The sequence below is a fragment of the Anabrus simplex genome, chromosome X (genome assembly GCF_040414725.1).
Source record: "Anabrus simplex isolate iqAnaSimp1 chromosome X, ASM4041472v1, whole genome shotgun sequence".
Taxonomy (NCBI): domain Eukaryota; kingdom Metazoa; phylum Arthropoda; class Insecta; order Orthoptera; family Tettigoniidae; genus Anabrus; species Anabrus simplex.
In genome coordinates this window covers 146,181,791-146,196,307 of record NC_090279.1, presented here as the reverse complement: position 1 = coordinate 146,196,307, position 14,517 = coordinate 146,181,791, and the positions used below count along the sequence as shown (strand labels likewise).

General features: G+C 41.6%; 1 protein-coding gene across 1 annotated transcript in view; it reads right to left on the bottom strand.

Moving 5' to 3' along the window:
• The window catches only part of LOC136886715 (Fanconi anemia group J protein homolog), a 420,988-nt gene extending 410,402 nt beyond the window's left edge, over nucleotides 1-10,586 (bottom strand). Inside the window, exons 1-2 of the mRNA XM_067159520.2 lie at nucleotides 10,493-10,586; nucleotides 1,784-1,840 (exon numbers count right to left, since the gene is read on the bottom strand). The gene's annotated coding sequence lies outside the window, so the exon portion shown is untranslated. The remainder of the gene's footprint in view (nucleotides 1-1,783; nucleotides 1,841-10,492) is intronic.
• Between the last annotated feature and the right edge of the window lie 3,931 nt (nucleotides 10,587-14,517).

Sequence of the window (14,517 nt, the reverse complement as noted above, 5' to 3'; positions counted from 1 at the left end):
GACCTGCGGTATCTGGGTGTAAGACGACAATGACAATGATGATGATAAGGTAGGGAGAGGGTGAAAACCAGTGCCAGCACAAAGCCTACTCCTGTCAAAGAACACAAAGGAGTCTGCTCAAGGCATAACGCCGCCATCCGGCAGACGGATTATCATCAACAGCGCCATATGACCTTACTCCATATGAGCACTGCGGAGAGGTATCGAGTTGAACCCAGGCTTTTGGTACGCAATCTAGTGATTAAAAATTGTATATCACCACCTCTCGTACCCAACTGGCCAACATTCTGATGGTGAAATATTTTTCCATGAATGGGATTCGAACCAGCAAATGATGGTGTCAGACTGTAATGACTTGATGCTGTAACGATCATGGCCACCAGATGGCCTGACACTCGCATTTGGTTGCAAAAAAAGAGCCAGCCTGGGAATGGAATTTCTGAGAGCCTCTCTTGGGGTAGAACGCTGGCTTCGCTAGTGGACGTTTTTTGTTTTACATGCAATGTAACTTTTTGATGTTGTCATAGCTTGTATTCTCCATGTAACAAAAAGGATCTACAAGCCATAAGCTAAAATAAAAACAGCAGCTCATAGGCTGTCTTAAAAACTGGTAAGTAATCTGACTTTACATTACCAAATAAATATGTATCAGGGATAGGAATGGCTTCTTCAGAATTTGCTTCACATCGCACTGACACAGACAGGTCTTATGACGACGATGGGATAGGAAAGGGCTAGAAGTGGGAAGGAAGCGGCCGTGGCCTTAATTAATGTACATCCCCAGCATTTGCCTGGTGTGAAAATGGGAAACCACGGAAAACCATCTCCAAGGCCGCCGACAATGGGGTTCGAACCCACTACCTCCCGGATGCAAGCTCACAGCTGCGCGACCATAACCACATGGCCAACTCTCCCGATCGGCTGCTTCACAATGCAGGAAGACTGTTAATTTAGCATTCTCTTTTTAAATCATATCGCTTACCTTCAACCACTCTGCTACCACACCGCCATTTCTTAATCTTCTCCACTCTCCTGTATAGAGCTGAAGCACATCAGAGAAAAATGAAAAGAAGGGACGAGGCCTACTGCAGAATATTTCGATCCCTTGGATAGACCACTTTATTAACAAGGAACGACTTGTAAACTAGAATTCATTAAAGAGATCAAGAAGAGAAAAACTGAAATTCTTGAGACACAAAACAAGGAATGAGCTCAAGTTCTGCCCTTTTCTGGTCATCACACAATGGAAATGGGGGACAGGCAGAAGAGAACTCTCTTAAGAAAGTGGTTCAATCACAGTTCCATACGGCTACCAATAAAATTCACAGACCTAATGTCCAGAACGAAGAAAATTTTTCAGTACAAGTGAATTTCTTGCTGAAACCTCCTCCAGGGAGATAAATATTTTGAAAAATGAAAACCTACAACCTGTTTTCCAGTCATTGACCGGGTCAGGGATGTAATGAATGAAACATATATCGGCTGTTATTACAATGGGGTCGCCACTCCCAAGGTGATTTATTAATGAGTGATAAATGCTATGAAATGATAATGGAGAGTGTTGCTGGAATGAAAGATAACAGGGAAAACCGGAGTACCCGGAGAAAAACCTGTCCCGCCTCCGCTTTGTCCAGCACAAATCTCACATGGAGTCACCGGGATTTGAACCACGGTATCCAGTGGTGAGAGGCCGACGCACTGCCATCTGAGCCATGGAGGCTCTAGATAAATATATTATACTTCACAAATTATTTAGTTCAAGGTAACTTTTAAAGTTACTCACCTGTAGCTTTTGGAACTTCACAACAATGTCCTTCCTTCCCAGAAACCAGCATTAAATCTGAAAATAAACCAACAATTAGGTGAAGTATTCACTAACACTTTGCTTGCTATTTGCTTTACATCGCACCGACACAGATAGGTCTTATGGCGACGATGGGACAGGGAAGACCTAGGAATGGGAAGGAAGCGGCCGTGGCCTTAATTAAAACCATTAATTTTATGTTGCCATTGGTTTTATGTTGCACTGACACACAAAGATCTTATGGATTACAGACTATGAATCTCATTTTAAATCCAGATTGACGGTTGAGCATCTTACAAAACTGTACAAAACAATTTTAATCCTCCAAGTCAATACTATATATTTTACGTCCAATTAAGACAAAACTTCACACATAAATAGACATGTTTTGACCTGGCATTGGGTCATCCTCAGTAAGACATGTACTGTAGGCCTATAATAAATTAAACACATAGGAACACACAAAATAAAATGTTAGTTAAAAAGTTTTTTAAAAGCATGATGAAAGATAAAAACTGTGAAATGTTGATCGTTAAAACAGTCTTGAGCTGGAGGTTTTTCTGTTTCAATGTTTTTGTTGTCCTTTGGTGTGGTTCAACTAGTATCTGTAAACTGTTGGCTTAGTTGTTGTGTTCCGACATGGGTTGACATACTGTACATAAGTATTATTGAAGTTGAACCGTCTGATCTTTAGTGTTACGTGGCCCGCTTTTATCACCCGTGTTCTCTGACTGTCAGTCGAGAGCTGGACTCTGTGGCTGTGACTCAAACCGTGCAGCCACTTGCCCGGTAATGTTGGATTCATGATTTCACAATGTGGAAGCAGAAATGGTCAGTGCTGTGAACAGAATATTACTTAAGCATTTAAAATTATGAAAGCCACGACAGTCCATCATCAAATAATAATAATAAAGATGTGCGAGACCTGACTTCGGGGCTATGGCAACGTAATGCACAGAGAAAGACAGCAACTTCACATCGTACCATCTGGAAATTGGCCACACGGTCGGCCCAAGAAAAACTGGCTTGATCGCCTTCAAGAAGACGTGCTATCTTGCTCCAGACAAAGCACTCCACAGAACCAAGTGGAGATTGGCTTGCAAAACAGCGGACTCTGCTCCACTACAGGACAAATGCTAAGAAGATGATGGTGATGATTATACAAGTGGAGGCACACGCTTCCCCTAGTGCACCGTCACTGCATTGTCCTACATAGGAGACTTGTAGTGATGTATCAACGGCGTACTAGCGTCAGCGTCTTGAAAAGGTGCAGCATTCCAACTGATGAGCCCGCTGCTGCAAAGGGGCAATATGCTTGTAATTTCACGATTGGAAAAGTCTAAAGACTTAAGTTTGAATGTTTTAACATTTGTAAGCGAAGAAATTGAATTATGGTTTCCTTCTAGGAACCTTATTTTTTTAATGGTGGTGGTGGTGGTGGTTGTTGTTATTGTTATTATTATTATTATTATTATTATTATTATTATTATTATTATTATTATTATTATTATTATTATATATCAATTCTTACTGAAAACTTATCCCCCAACTCATTATAATTCTGCATAGAAGTTTTGAGTAGAGCTCACCCATGTGACATTTGTGCTGAACAGGCAGGATACGTTAATCACTGCCCCAGAGGAGTGATTCATGATCCAGTCGATGTAAGGATGATCACATTTTGACCCAAATAGCATGTCTAGATGGTATGAAATATGCTCCTCAAAGGGTGAGCTGTGTTGCAACAACCCTTTCTGACCCAGTGAGGAAAGCAATGGGAAACCAACTCGTTCTTCATCATGCCTTTACTGCTGATTATGGCACTACCATCCGGTTTTGCAATTTCCATACAACTGCATAACCTTCAATGTTGCTCAAGATCCAACAGTTCTGCAGGTGGGAGTCAGAATAACATACACGGTATCCCCTACCTGTCATAAGAGGAGAAGGGGAGACCAGCGTGTGTTGGCGTCCACGGTTCCCCTAGCTGAGACCTAGTCCACTTATGCCAGGCTCCTTTCTTTCATTTTTCCTATTCAACCTCCCTTGATCAACTTTGTTCTTTTCTGACACCAATGACATTAGCTTTGCAAGACCTAGGGAGTCTTTCATTTACAAGCCGTTTGTGGCCCTCATCTCTCTTTGGCCGATACCTTCATTTTTTTAAATTCTTTGACCTCTTCTTTTTTCCCCTCTAATTAGTGTTAATAGAGGATGATTACCCAGTTGTACTTCCTCTTAAAACAATAAACACAACCACCTTCAAGATCCAATTAATCCTCTGGGATTCAGACTCGAATGGCAGCCAAACACACAATAGTTTAATAATACTTAAATAATGGACGATAACTCGCTCAGAAAGAAAGAGAATGGAAGCTTCTGAAATGTGGTGTTACAGAAATATGCTGAAGGTGAGATGGACAGATCGAATCACGAATGAAGAGACACTGAATCGGATTGATGAGAGGAGATTCTTGTGGCTAAAATTGACGAGAAGAAGAGATAGAATGATTGGACACATCTTAAGACATCCAGGACTTAATGCAGTTGGTTTTTAAGGGAAGCGTAGGGGGTAAGAACGGTAGGGGTAGACAAAGGTATGAATATAACAAGCAGATTAGACCAGATGTAGGATGCAGCAGTTACGTAGAAATGAAAAGATCAGCACAGGATATGGTGGCATGAAGAGCTGCATGAAACCAGTTTATGGACTTATGACTCAAACAACAACAAATAATTTCTTTTTAGAATGTTAAATGAAATGTACCAAATGAAGGGCTGTGCGGTTCAGGCAGGTTAGCTATTAGCTTGCACTGAGGAGGCGGTAGATCTGAACTCCACTGTTCTCCATGTTTTCCCATTTTCACACCGCTCCTAGCTCAGTCCAATCCACCATCACTGAAAGACCTATCTGGGTAGCTGTGATATAAAAATAAAACAGTATTAAAAATAAATAACACGTTACTAAGGGAAAAGAAGAGTTTGTATACACATTAAGTTCTCATGAAGTAGTCACCATCTCCTTCATACCAACTGAGAACATCAACAGTCCAGAATACAAGCCTCTCAATCAAAAAGTCCAAACCAGAAGCTGATGAGCCCCGTGAATTGATGGATTTTTAGGTTAGGAAGCCTCAATTATTTAATTCTGACATTCTCGCTTAGTGAAGAAAGGCCTGTTGGTTTTCTTATAGGAGTAGTCAATAGAGACCAAGTCTCTCATAGTGCACTGGCACCGCCAGTGGCTCCAAGTAGTCTACGCAGCAGCCTTCACTACATGCACTAGCCACACATCTTGGTAGGTGTGCTAGTTACCAAGTGATGAGTCCAAATTGGCACACTGGGGTGAAATGTTGGCAACAAAGAATGAGTTAGCTGGAAAATTTATGATTTATATTACAATTATGCAATCACTCATTTGGGACAAATATTTCAGGTTCCCTACGGGAATCAAGACCTACAGTATCTGACAGCCTAGCAGACATCAATTTTGTAATAGAAACCAAGTCCCTCATAGTGAATGGCTCTGCCAGTCGCTCCAAGTAGCCTATGCAATGCCTCCACTAGGTCGGTAGATGCAGAGTGGGTCTAGGCCCACAAGTGGCCATGGCTGGTCCGTGGTCCAACAGCTCCACACTCCGACCGACCAACCGAGTGGTGGCCACAGCTCTATCGTGGCTCTATGCCTCCGGATTCAGAAGACGGAGAGGGGCTGGTCCTCACCGTCGGCTGTTCTGAGAAGGGTTTCCCATTCTCCAGCACTAAGGTGTATGCCTAGTACTGGGCATGACTGCCAACCCCCTCACCTTCTCTGAACACCTAGTAGCCTCCCATCTTGTTACACGTCTTGGTATAGATGAGCTAGCTGCCAACTTGACGAGCCCAATTTGACACACTGGGCCGAAGTGCTGGCAACCAAAAACAAGTTAGCTAGAAAATTTATCATTTCATTTATGCAAGTCTTTCCAGTCGATACCCATGAGTGACTCACACATCCGGCTGTGAAATGATGATGAAACCCAGTATCAGCACACATCCTACTCCTGTCGAATAACACCAAGGAGTCTGCTCAAGGCTTAACATCCTGATTCAACATACGAATCAATATCAACAGCACCACTCCATATGAACACTGCCGAGAGATTTGGAATTTAATCCGGGCTTTTGGTACACAATCTAATGAGCCAAAATTGTGTACCACCACCACTCCTACCCTGCTGACCAACATTTTGATGATGGAATTTTTTCCAACAACAGGTCTCCAAGCCGGTCCCGTGGTATAGGGGTACCGTGCCTGCCTCTTACCCGGAGGCCTCGGGTTCCATTCCTGGCCAGGTCATGAATTTTTACCTGGATCTGAGGGCTGGTTCGAGGTCCACTCAGCCTATATGATAAGAACTGAGGAGCTATCTGACGGTAGGACAGCGGCCCCGGTCTAGAAAGCCAAGAATAACGGTCGAGAGGATTCATCGTACTGACCATACGACACCTTATAATCTGCAGACCTTCGGGCTGAACAGTGGTCGCTTGGTAGGCCAAGTCCCTTCAGGCTGCAGTGCCATGGGGTTAGGTTAACAGGCCTCAAACCAGCTAACTACAATGTCAGACCATAAAGACTTGAGGGCCTTAACAATCATGACCACCAGGTGGGGTGAGTAAATTAGGTAGGCTAATGGTACAAGAGAGAGTAATAAATTTAGAACTGGAATCTTATAAATTTTACCTTGTGCTACATGTAGGAGAGACAGAAATATTCTATTCCACTGCTGGGGACCCACCAACCCGCCCTAACTAGTATCTTTACTTTTACCGTAAGACGACGACATAAAACGAAGATCTTCCAAACTAGCTGAATGAAGGAATGCAGTTATTGGCTGAAATTATTCAATGTGGCACCACTCCCATAATTCAATACAGAACAGTTACTTAGATATATGTCATGACCAACCATTGCACCATAAAAACTGGTGAAAAATTTTAATAAACACACACCTAAAAAAAAAATCTAACTCCTTATGCTATAACGAAACCAATGGTGATTCACTTATCTTCACCTCGCAACCTGTGTTTATGTCAACAGTTGTTAGTACTGTCTAGTGACCTTGATCAGCTTCTATGAACAAAATAGCATCGTCCTCTGTTCCCATCACAACGCTCTCGCGGAGAGCTGATCTTGTACCGTAACTGAAGTTCTATACATCACTGAATTTGCAGCACTGTACTATTATACAGTACAATTATTATTATTATTATTATTATTATGACACGTATTAAGGAGAAAAGCCTTGAAAAACTAGTAAAGACTATCAGACCACATGAAAGAGCTCTCATAGGATGGACAGACCAGATCATAGATGCAACTAACGCACCTCTTTGAGTGACAATTCAGAAGGCAAGGGTGACTGCAGGTGGACACAGTCAAATAGTAAAAGTAAGCATAAGATCACAATACTTAGACTAAGTTATGTGACTGAGAAGAAGAACTATTATATACCTATAAATAGCAATCTGTTTCTTGTTCAATGCCTTTTTGAAATATCTTCATTTTTTATGTGGTTGGGAGGTAACTTTAACAATGCAGTCAAGAAAAATGTTTACTGAACTCAAAAGAAATACTATCATACTGTTTTTTTAATTTTTTTTAATAGAATTTGCTTTATGTTGCACCGACACAGAGAAGTCTTATGGCAACGATGGGAGTGGACTAAGAGTGGGAAGGAAGCGCCCATGGCCTTAATTAAGGTACAGCATCAGCATTTGCCTGTTATGAAAATGGGAAACCACGGAAAACCATCTTCAGGGCTGCCGACAGTGGGGTTTGAACCTATTAACTCCCGGATGCAAGCTCACAGCTGTGCGCTCCTAACCGCATGGCCAACTCACCCAGTCTTTCACAATGTAATGATAAATATCAGGGAATGAAGAGAATACATTTCCCACACTGGTATAAAAACAAACACATTTTTGGTGGACAGAACCTTCATCTGCAACAGCAACTGCTCGCCAGCCAGCTAACTCGCAGATATACGAGAGAATGTCATGATATGCAGAACATTTTCAGCTGGATAACTTAAATTTCTCGATTAGTTCCACAACCCCTTATAACTCCTCATTACCGAGCTCGATAGCTGCAGTCGCTTAAGTGCGGCCAGTATCCAGTATTCGGGAGATAGTAGGTTCGAACCCCACTATCGGCAGCCCTGAAGATGGTTTTCCGTGGTTTCCCATGTTCACACCAGGCAAATGCTGGGGCTGTACCTTAAATAAGGCTACGGCCGCTTCCTTCCCACTCCTAGGCCTTTCCTATCCCATCGTCGCCATAAGACCTATCTGTGTCGGTGCGACGTAAAGCAACTAGCAAAAAAAAAAAAATTAAAAAAAAAAAAAACTCCTCGTTTGGTCAAGGGTGGCCAACACTCAGCCCAGGGTTCAAAATCTTGAACCAGTCAGATATCGAACCCGGGCGTGCTATCCCTACACCACTCTTGTGGTATCAGCCCACAAAAAAACAAAAAATGTTTTGATTATGAAAAAGTTTTGCCTTGGTGCATTTTTGTGACTGTATCTTCACTCCTGCACAAGATTTCTTTTTCTTTTTTTTTTTTTTCCTTGTCTTTGCTTATGAAAGTTATCAATCAGTCGTCATTGATCTGCATTTAGGGCTAACACCAAGGTGGCAGGTTCCCCATCAGGTGTTTATCTAGTCTTTTCTCAAATTACTTCAAAGAACTTGAAAATTTATCGAATGTTTCCCTTGGTAAATTTCAATCCCTAAATCCTCTTCCTATAGGGCCTAAGTAAACATTTAACCCCATTTTGTCTTCTTGAATTCCAACCGCATCTTCATACTACAACCTTTCCTACCTCTAAAAGCTCTACTCAAGCTTATTTGTCATGTCATTAGCCCTTTTATGTTCTGTCGGCTGAGCACAAAGGTGTTTATTAGCTGTAGTAAAGTGACGAACACTTACAATCCCTACTCAGCTGCAAATGTCAGACCTCCTTCTATCACAAATTACAAAATTTTAACCTGTGAAATATGTTGTTAGTATACTGTACTTCTTTACATTTATCATGTCGATTCAAACTATCTCATGAATTTTACACTCTGCACTCCTAAACCAACTCTGGGATTTTAAGACAAGATCATGAAAACAACATATGCATAATGATTATGACTAATTTCAAATGAGGAACTGACACTGTCACATGGCATGTGTGTTTCATTCCATTTCCTTGTCTGACCTTCATTCTAATAATAATAATAATAATAATCATAATAATAATAATAATGTTTTGGCTTTACATCCACTAACTACTTTTATGGTTTTCAGAGACGCCGAGGTGGCAGAATTTAGTACCGCAGCAATTCTTTTACGTACCGGTAAATCTACCGACACAAGGCTAACGAATTCGAGCACCTTCAAATGCCACCGGATTGAGCCAGGATCGGACCTGCCAAGTTGGGGTCGGAAAGCTAGAGCCTCAACCGTCTGAGCCACTCAGCCCAGAACCTTCATTCTAAACTCTGGCTAAAATTATATTGAAGCTTCCATTCATAATGTGACAATTATTATTAGTGGATTGGTAACGATAACTTATTGTAATGTTATTCACGAAATCAGTTTTGTAAAAACATATGACAGGTTTGCAAAAAAAAAAAAAAAAAAAAAAAAAGCAGTTGACAGTGTTAACTACACTACTGATGATGGGTTTCATAGCATCACTCGTATTACACAATGAAGGTATGAGTTATTTACAGACTGTGGATACTCCTCATATAATTCAGGAGAATGATAAAGTTTATTATTATTCTATATGCCAAAAGGAGGCTAATTTCTCAACCGTGACAACAACACAGAAAAAGTGACAAATTCTGCAGACCTGGACAGTAACTGTTCTAATTAATTATTATCGAAGAACAAACAGCTACAACCACTGCATTTACTACCTCAACAGCACGTCAACTAAATTATATAAAAGATTTCCAAGAAACACCTTTAAATAATGATTTAAAAACCGTAACATCGAAAGAATTTAATCAATAAATTATAATCGATCTGCATTTAGAGCTGTCACCCAGGTGATAGCTTCCCTATCAGTTGTTTATTAGCCCTGTCTTAAATGGTTTCAAAGAATTTGGAAATTTATTGAACATCTCCCTTGGTAAATTAATCCAATACCTAACTCCTCTATAGTACCTACAACATAACACTGGCCCCAATCTGTCCTCTTGAATTCCAATTTTATCTCCATACTATGATCATTCCTACCTTTGAAAAGCTTCACTTAAACTTAGTCGTCTACTGGGACCTCTTTTAGCACAAATTACAAAATGTAAACGTGTAAAATACGTTTTTAGTATGTTTCTTAACACAGATCAGTCTGGTTCTAACTATTTCACAAGTTTCACACTCTGCACTGATACGATTATCACACTACATAACGTATTAACACGGAGGTTAAATTCCTGCTTTCTTGTTAATGACAGCCTGATTAAACAACAGACACATTTTTTAAGGTATAATTTTGCATTGGGACTGTTCCGAAACAAGCCAAAAGCTTTGGTATTTGACGTGAAGGAAGTTGGGTTATGCGAGGTTATGTATTTGTTTACACTGGGATTGCAACAAGAAACTCGCATAAAACGTTACAGCAGACCAATTTAACACATTTGAGAAGCGTTACCTAATATTTCACTTGCACTTATAACCTTCTGATGGAAATAATTATCTTCAAGCACAGAATCAAACTTGTAGCAACTTGTCAAGTTCATTCCCCATTACAACAGGTGATTCATAAAATCTGATTTTGTTCGCGCCAATTCTCTGTCGCAGAGAAATGCTAGTGTGGCCATCGTAGTTGTATACTCCATGCGGCCAATGAAGACAGCCTTCAAGCACTCTCAAGAGCAAGTAAGTAGATACCATAATTATACCTACAAACCTACAACCTGTTTTCCAGTCATTGACCGGGTCAGGGATGGAATGAATGAAGCAGATATAGGCTATTAGTACGATGGGGTCGCCACTCCCAAAGTGATTTATTAATGACTGATAGATGCTATGAAATGAGAATGGAGAGTGTTGCTGGAATGAAAGATAACAGGGAAAAACCTGTCCCGCCTCCGCTTTGTCCAGCACAAATCTCACATGGAGTGACCGGGATTTGAACCACGGTATCCAGCGGTGAGAGGCCGATGCGTTGCCGTCTGAGCCACGGAGGCCCCCCATAATTATACCGGTATATGAAAAAATATATGGTTTACTTACCTGATCTCTAAAATATATGATCTCCCTTTCGGGAGCAGGGGTAATGTCGGCCTTCGGATCCCAAGATAGCGGGTTCAAAACCACCAGAGGTAGCCGGGTGTTTGAAGGCCGAAAAAAAAATGTATAGAAAAATCATTTGGACTTACGTACGATGTCGGCATGTAGGACATTTCTCGTGACACATTTGGTATTTACACAACAAAATTAATTAAAGCACACCCTTAGCTCACCCAAGGGAGATCTGGATTATCCTGCCATCTGGTGGAGTTAAACAGAACCTTGAAATTGACGCACAAGCAGCCTGAATGGCGTCCTATTTAAATGCCCGCATTCAGTAGCTGAAGCATTATTATTATTATTATTATTATTATTATTATTATTATTATTATTATTATTATTATTATTATTATTATTATTATTATTATTATTATTATTATTATTATTATTGAAATGGCGTATGGCTTTTAGTGCCGGGAGTGTCCGAGGACAAGTTCGGCTCGCCAAATGCAGGTCTCTTGATTTGACGTCCGAAGGCGACCTGCGCGTCGTGATGAGTCTGAAATGATGATGAAGACGACACATAGCTTACACCCAGCCCCCGTGCCAGCGAAATTAACCAATTAAGGTTAAAATTCCTGAACCTGCCCGGAATCGAACCCAGGACCCAGGTTACCAAAGGCCAGCACGCTAACCATTTAGCCATGAAGCCGGACATTACTATTATTATTATTATTATTATTATTATTATTATTATTATTATTATTATTATTATGTCAACCTCGTGTCGGTAGATTCACTGACACGAGAAAGAGCTCCTGCGGAACAAAATTCCGGCACCTTGGCGTCTCCGAAAACCGTCAAAAATATTTATGGGACGTAAAAATATAACATTATTATCATTTCGGTCTAATTCTCAAGAGTAATGTGAACCAACTACCGTATAGCAGCAAACTAAATTGCACTGAATGTTAGGCCGACTTAAATTCATTTGTACAGTCGGTGTTCAAAATGTGTACTATCAGGAGTCACACGTTGTTTATAATGTTTCTGAAGATTATTGAACATGCTGATGAACAAAAAAGGATGCTTGTGCTAGGCACACTTTTGTGTGGTGGTGGTGGTGGTGGTGATTATTGTTTTAAGAGGAAGTACAACTGGGCAACCATCCTATATTAACACTGATCGGAGGGATAAAAATGGAGGGAGTCCGACACTTCGGAAAATGAAGGTATCGGCCACAGAAAGAAAGGGTCAGGGAGGACATGAAAATGAAAGAATCTTTGGCCTTCGATACCTAATATTATCGGGGTCGGAAATGAACAAGAAATGATCAAGGGAGGTCGGATAGGATAGATGAAAGTGAGGAGCCTGGGACAAGTAAGTGGAAGCAATGCCAGGACTTAGCAAAGGACCCCGTGCTCTCCAACCCACGCTCCCAAATTGAGAGTCCCTGGGGTACCTTTTACTCACCTCTTACGACATGAAGGGGATAACGCGGGTGTTATTCTACCGTCCTCACCCACAGGGGGATACTCCTGTGTGCCTTAAATAGAAGATAATAGTTTGAAGCCAAAACAAATGTAAATTTAGGGGATCGTCCGTAAATATAATTATTAAAACATTAAACATATACGTAATCATTATAAACAACCAGAATTGTGAAATACCAACGTAAGCTGTTCCCCCTACCCCCTCCCCATCCCCCCTTCCCCCAACTACAACTGCTGTCACCGTTCGTTGACATAAGACAGACCCCGCATGACGGAACTTGCCAACGACAGCTAACACTGTACTGTTATTTGGTGCCTCGTTATTAAATAGCTTCTCGTACTGTTTAAAGTGAAGCAAACTTGGCACATTCCGACACCTCACGCCACCGAAAATAATGTCCCACAATAAACACCTTCTCCTCTATTGTGAAAACCGTAATTGCAGAAATCAACACAACACGGAGTTCATACGTCAAACTCTCTCCGTCTTTCCTAGCGTTTATCCCAAAGTATGTGGACCGCTGTTTTGCTGCATCTCCTCCATTTCGTCCTATTGCTGACATTGTCAGGTTTTAATCCAACATCGTGCAAGTCGGCCTTGATATTGTCAGTCCACTGCTTTAAAGGCCTTCCACGTGGTCGTATTCCTCCCGGATCAACTTGGAGAGCTGTTTTAGCAACTGAGCCGTCCTGCATTCTCTTAAAGTGACCGTACCAAAGGAGACGCACTTCTCTCACTTTCTCCACAAATGGAGCGATGCCAAGCCTTTATCGAACATCTTCATTTCTTATGTGGTCACATCGAGTCAGTCCAAGAGTCCATCGAAACATCTTCATTTCCATTGTATGAAGAGTCTTCTCGTGCTTTTTGTCATTGGACGACATTCCGCCCCGTTAATAGCTGCTGGGCGTACCACGGTCTTGTAAATTTTTGCCTTTAGATGGTGAGGCATCTTTTTATCGCAGAGGACTCAGGTGAATGTCTCCACTTGAGCCAAGCTGCATTTACCCGCGCTCGGGTATCAAAAGTGGCATAACAGTTTGAAGTGACAACTGACCCTAGGTATTTAAAATGCATGGTTTTCTGCAAGTCTTGATTATTAACCCTTATGGTCCCACTATTTGGGGCCACATTCTAAGTATTCGGTTTTATGAGTGTTGAGGCGCAGCTAATTTGTCGCGCTAAGTCTGTATCTGGCGTTGGAGACCAAGGCGTGTTTGTTGGGCAAGTACCACATCATCCGCGTAAAGAAGGGTCCAGGGATGCGATGTCTGTATGTCAGCCGTTGCTGTGTCCAAGCAGAGGATAAATAATAATCGTGATAGAGCTGGGCCCTGATGAACACCCACGGTGATATCAAAAGGTAGAGAGATTCCAGCTGGATCCGGACCACACTATTTATATTGTGATACATAAGTTGTACCGTACCCAGTTTGCATAGGCTTCCGGGACCTCATGACTATGAAGAGCTCGCCAGATGAGGTCATTTGGGACTCGGTCAAATGCTTTTCCTAGGTCCAGAAATGTCATGTGTACACTCTTCTGCCTCTTCTGCCTCTCCCTAGACGTGTGGCATGGATGGCATCGATTGTGCTGCAGCCCTTAACGAATCCACACTGGTTGGATGTTACTGTGACAATGCTTCTGAGCCTGTTGTCCAGCACTCGTTCGAATATCTTCAGTGTATGGCAGAGAAGTCGAATAGCAGTCGCTCACGACTCCTTTACCCTTCTAGATTGGGACTGTCGTGCTAGTTGTCCATGCACGGGGAAGTTTGTTCTTGATGATGTTCTGGTTGAAGAGTGCGGCAAGGAATTCTGCAGCGAGCTTACCAAGAATTTTCCAGATTTATGCTGGTATGCCATCTGGGCCAGTTGCTTTTCCATTCTTCATCTTCTTTATGGTAATCATTACTTTCTCTGCCATAATCAAAGGCACGGATCCGTAGAC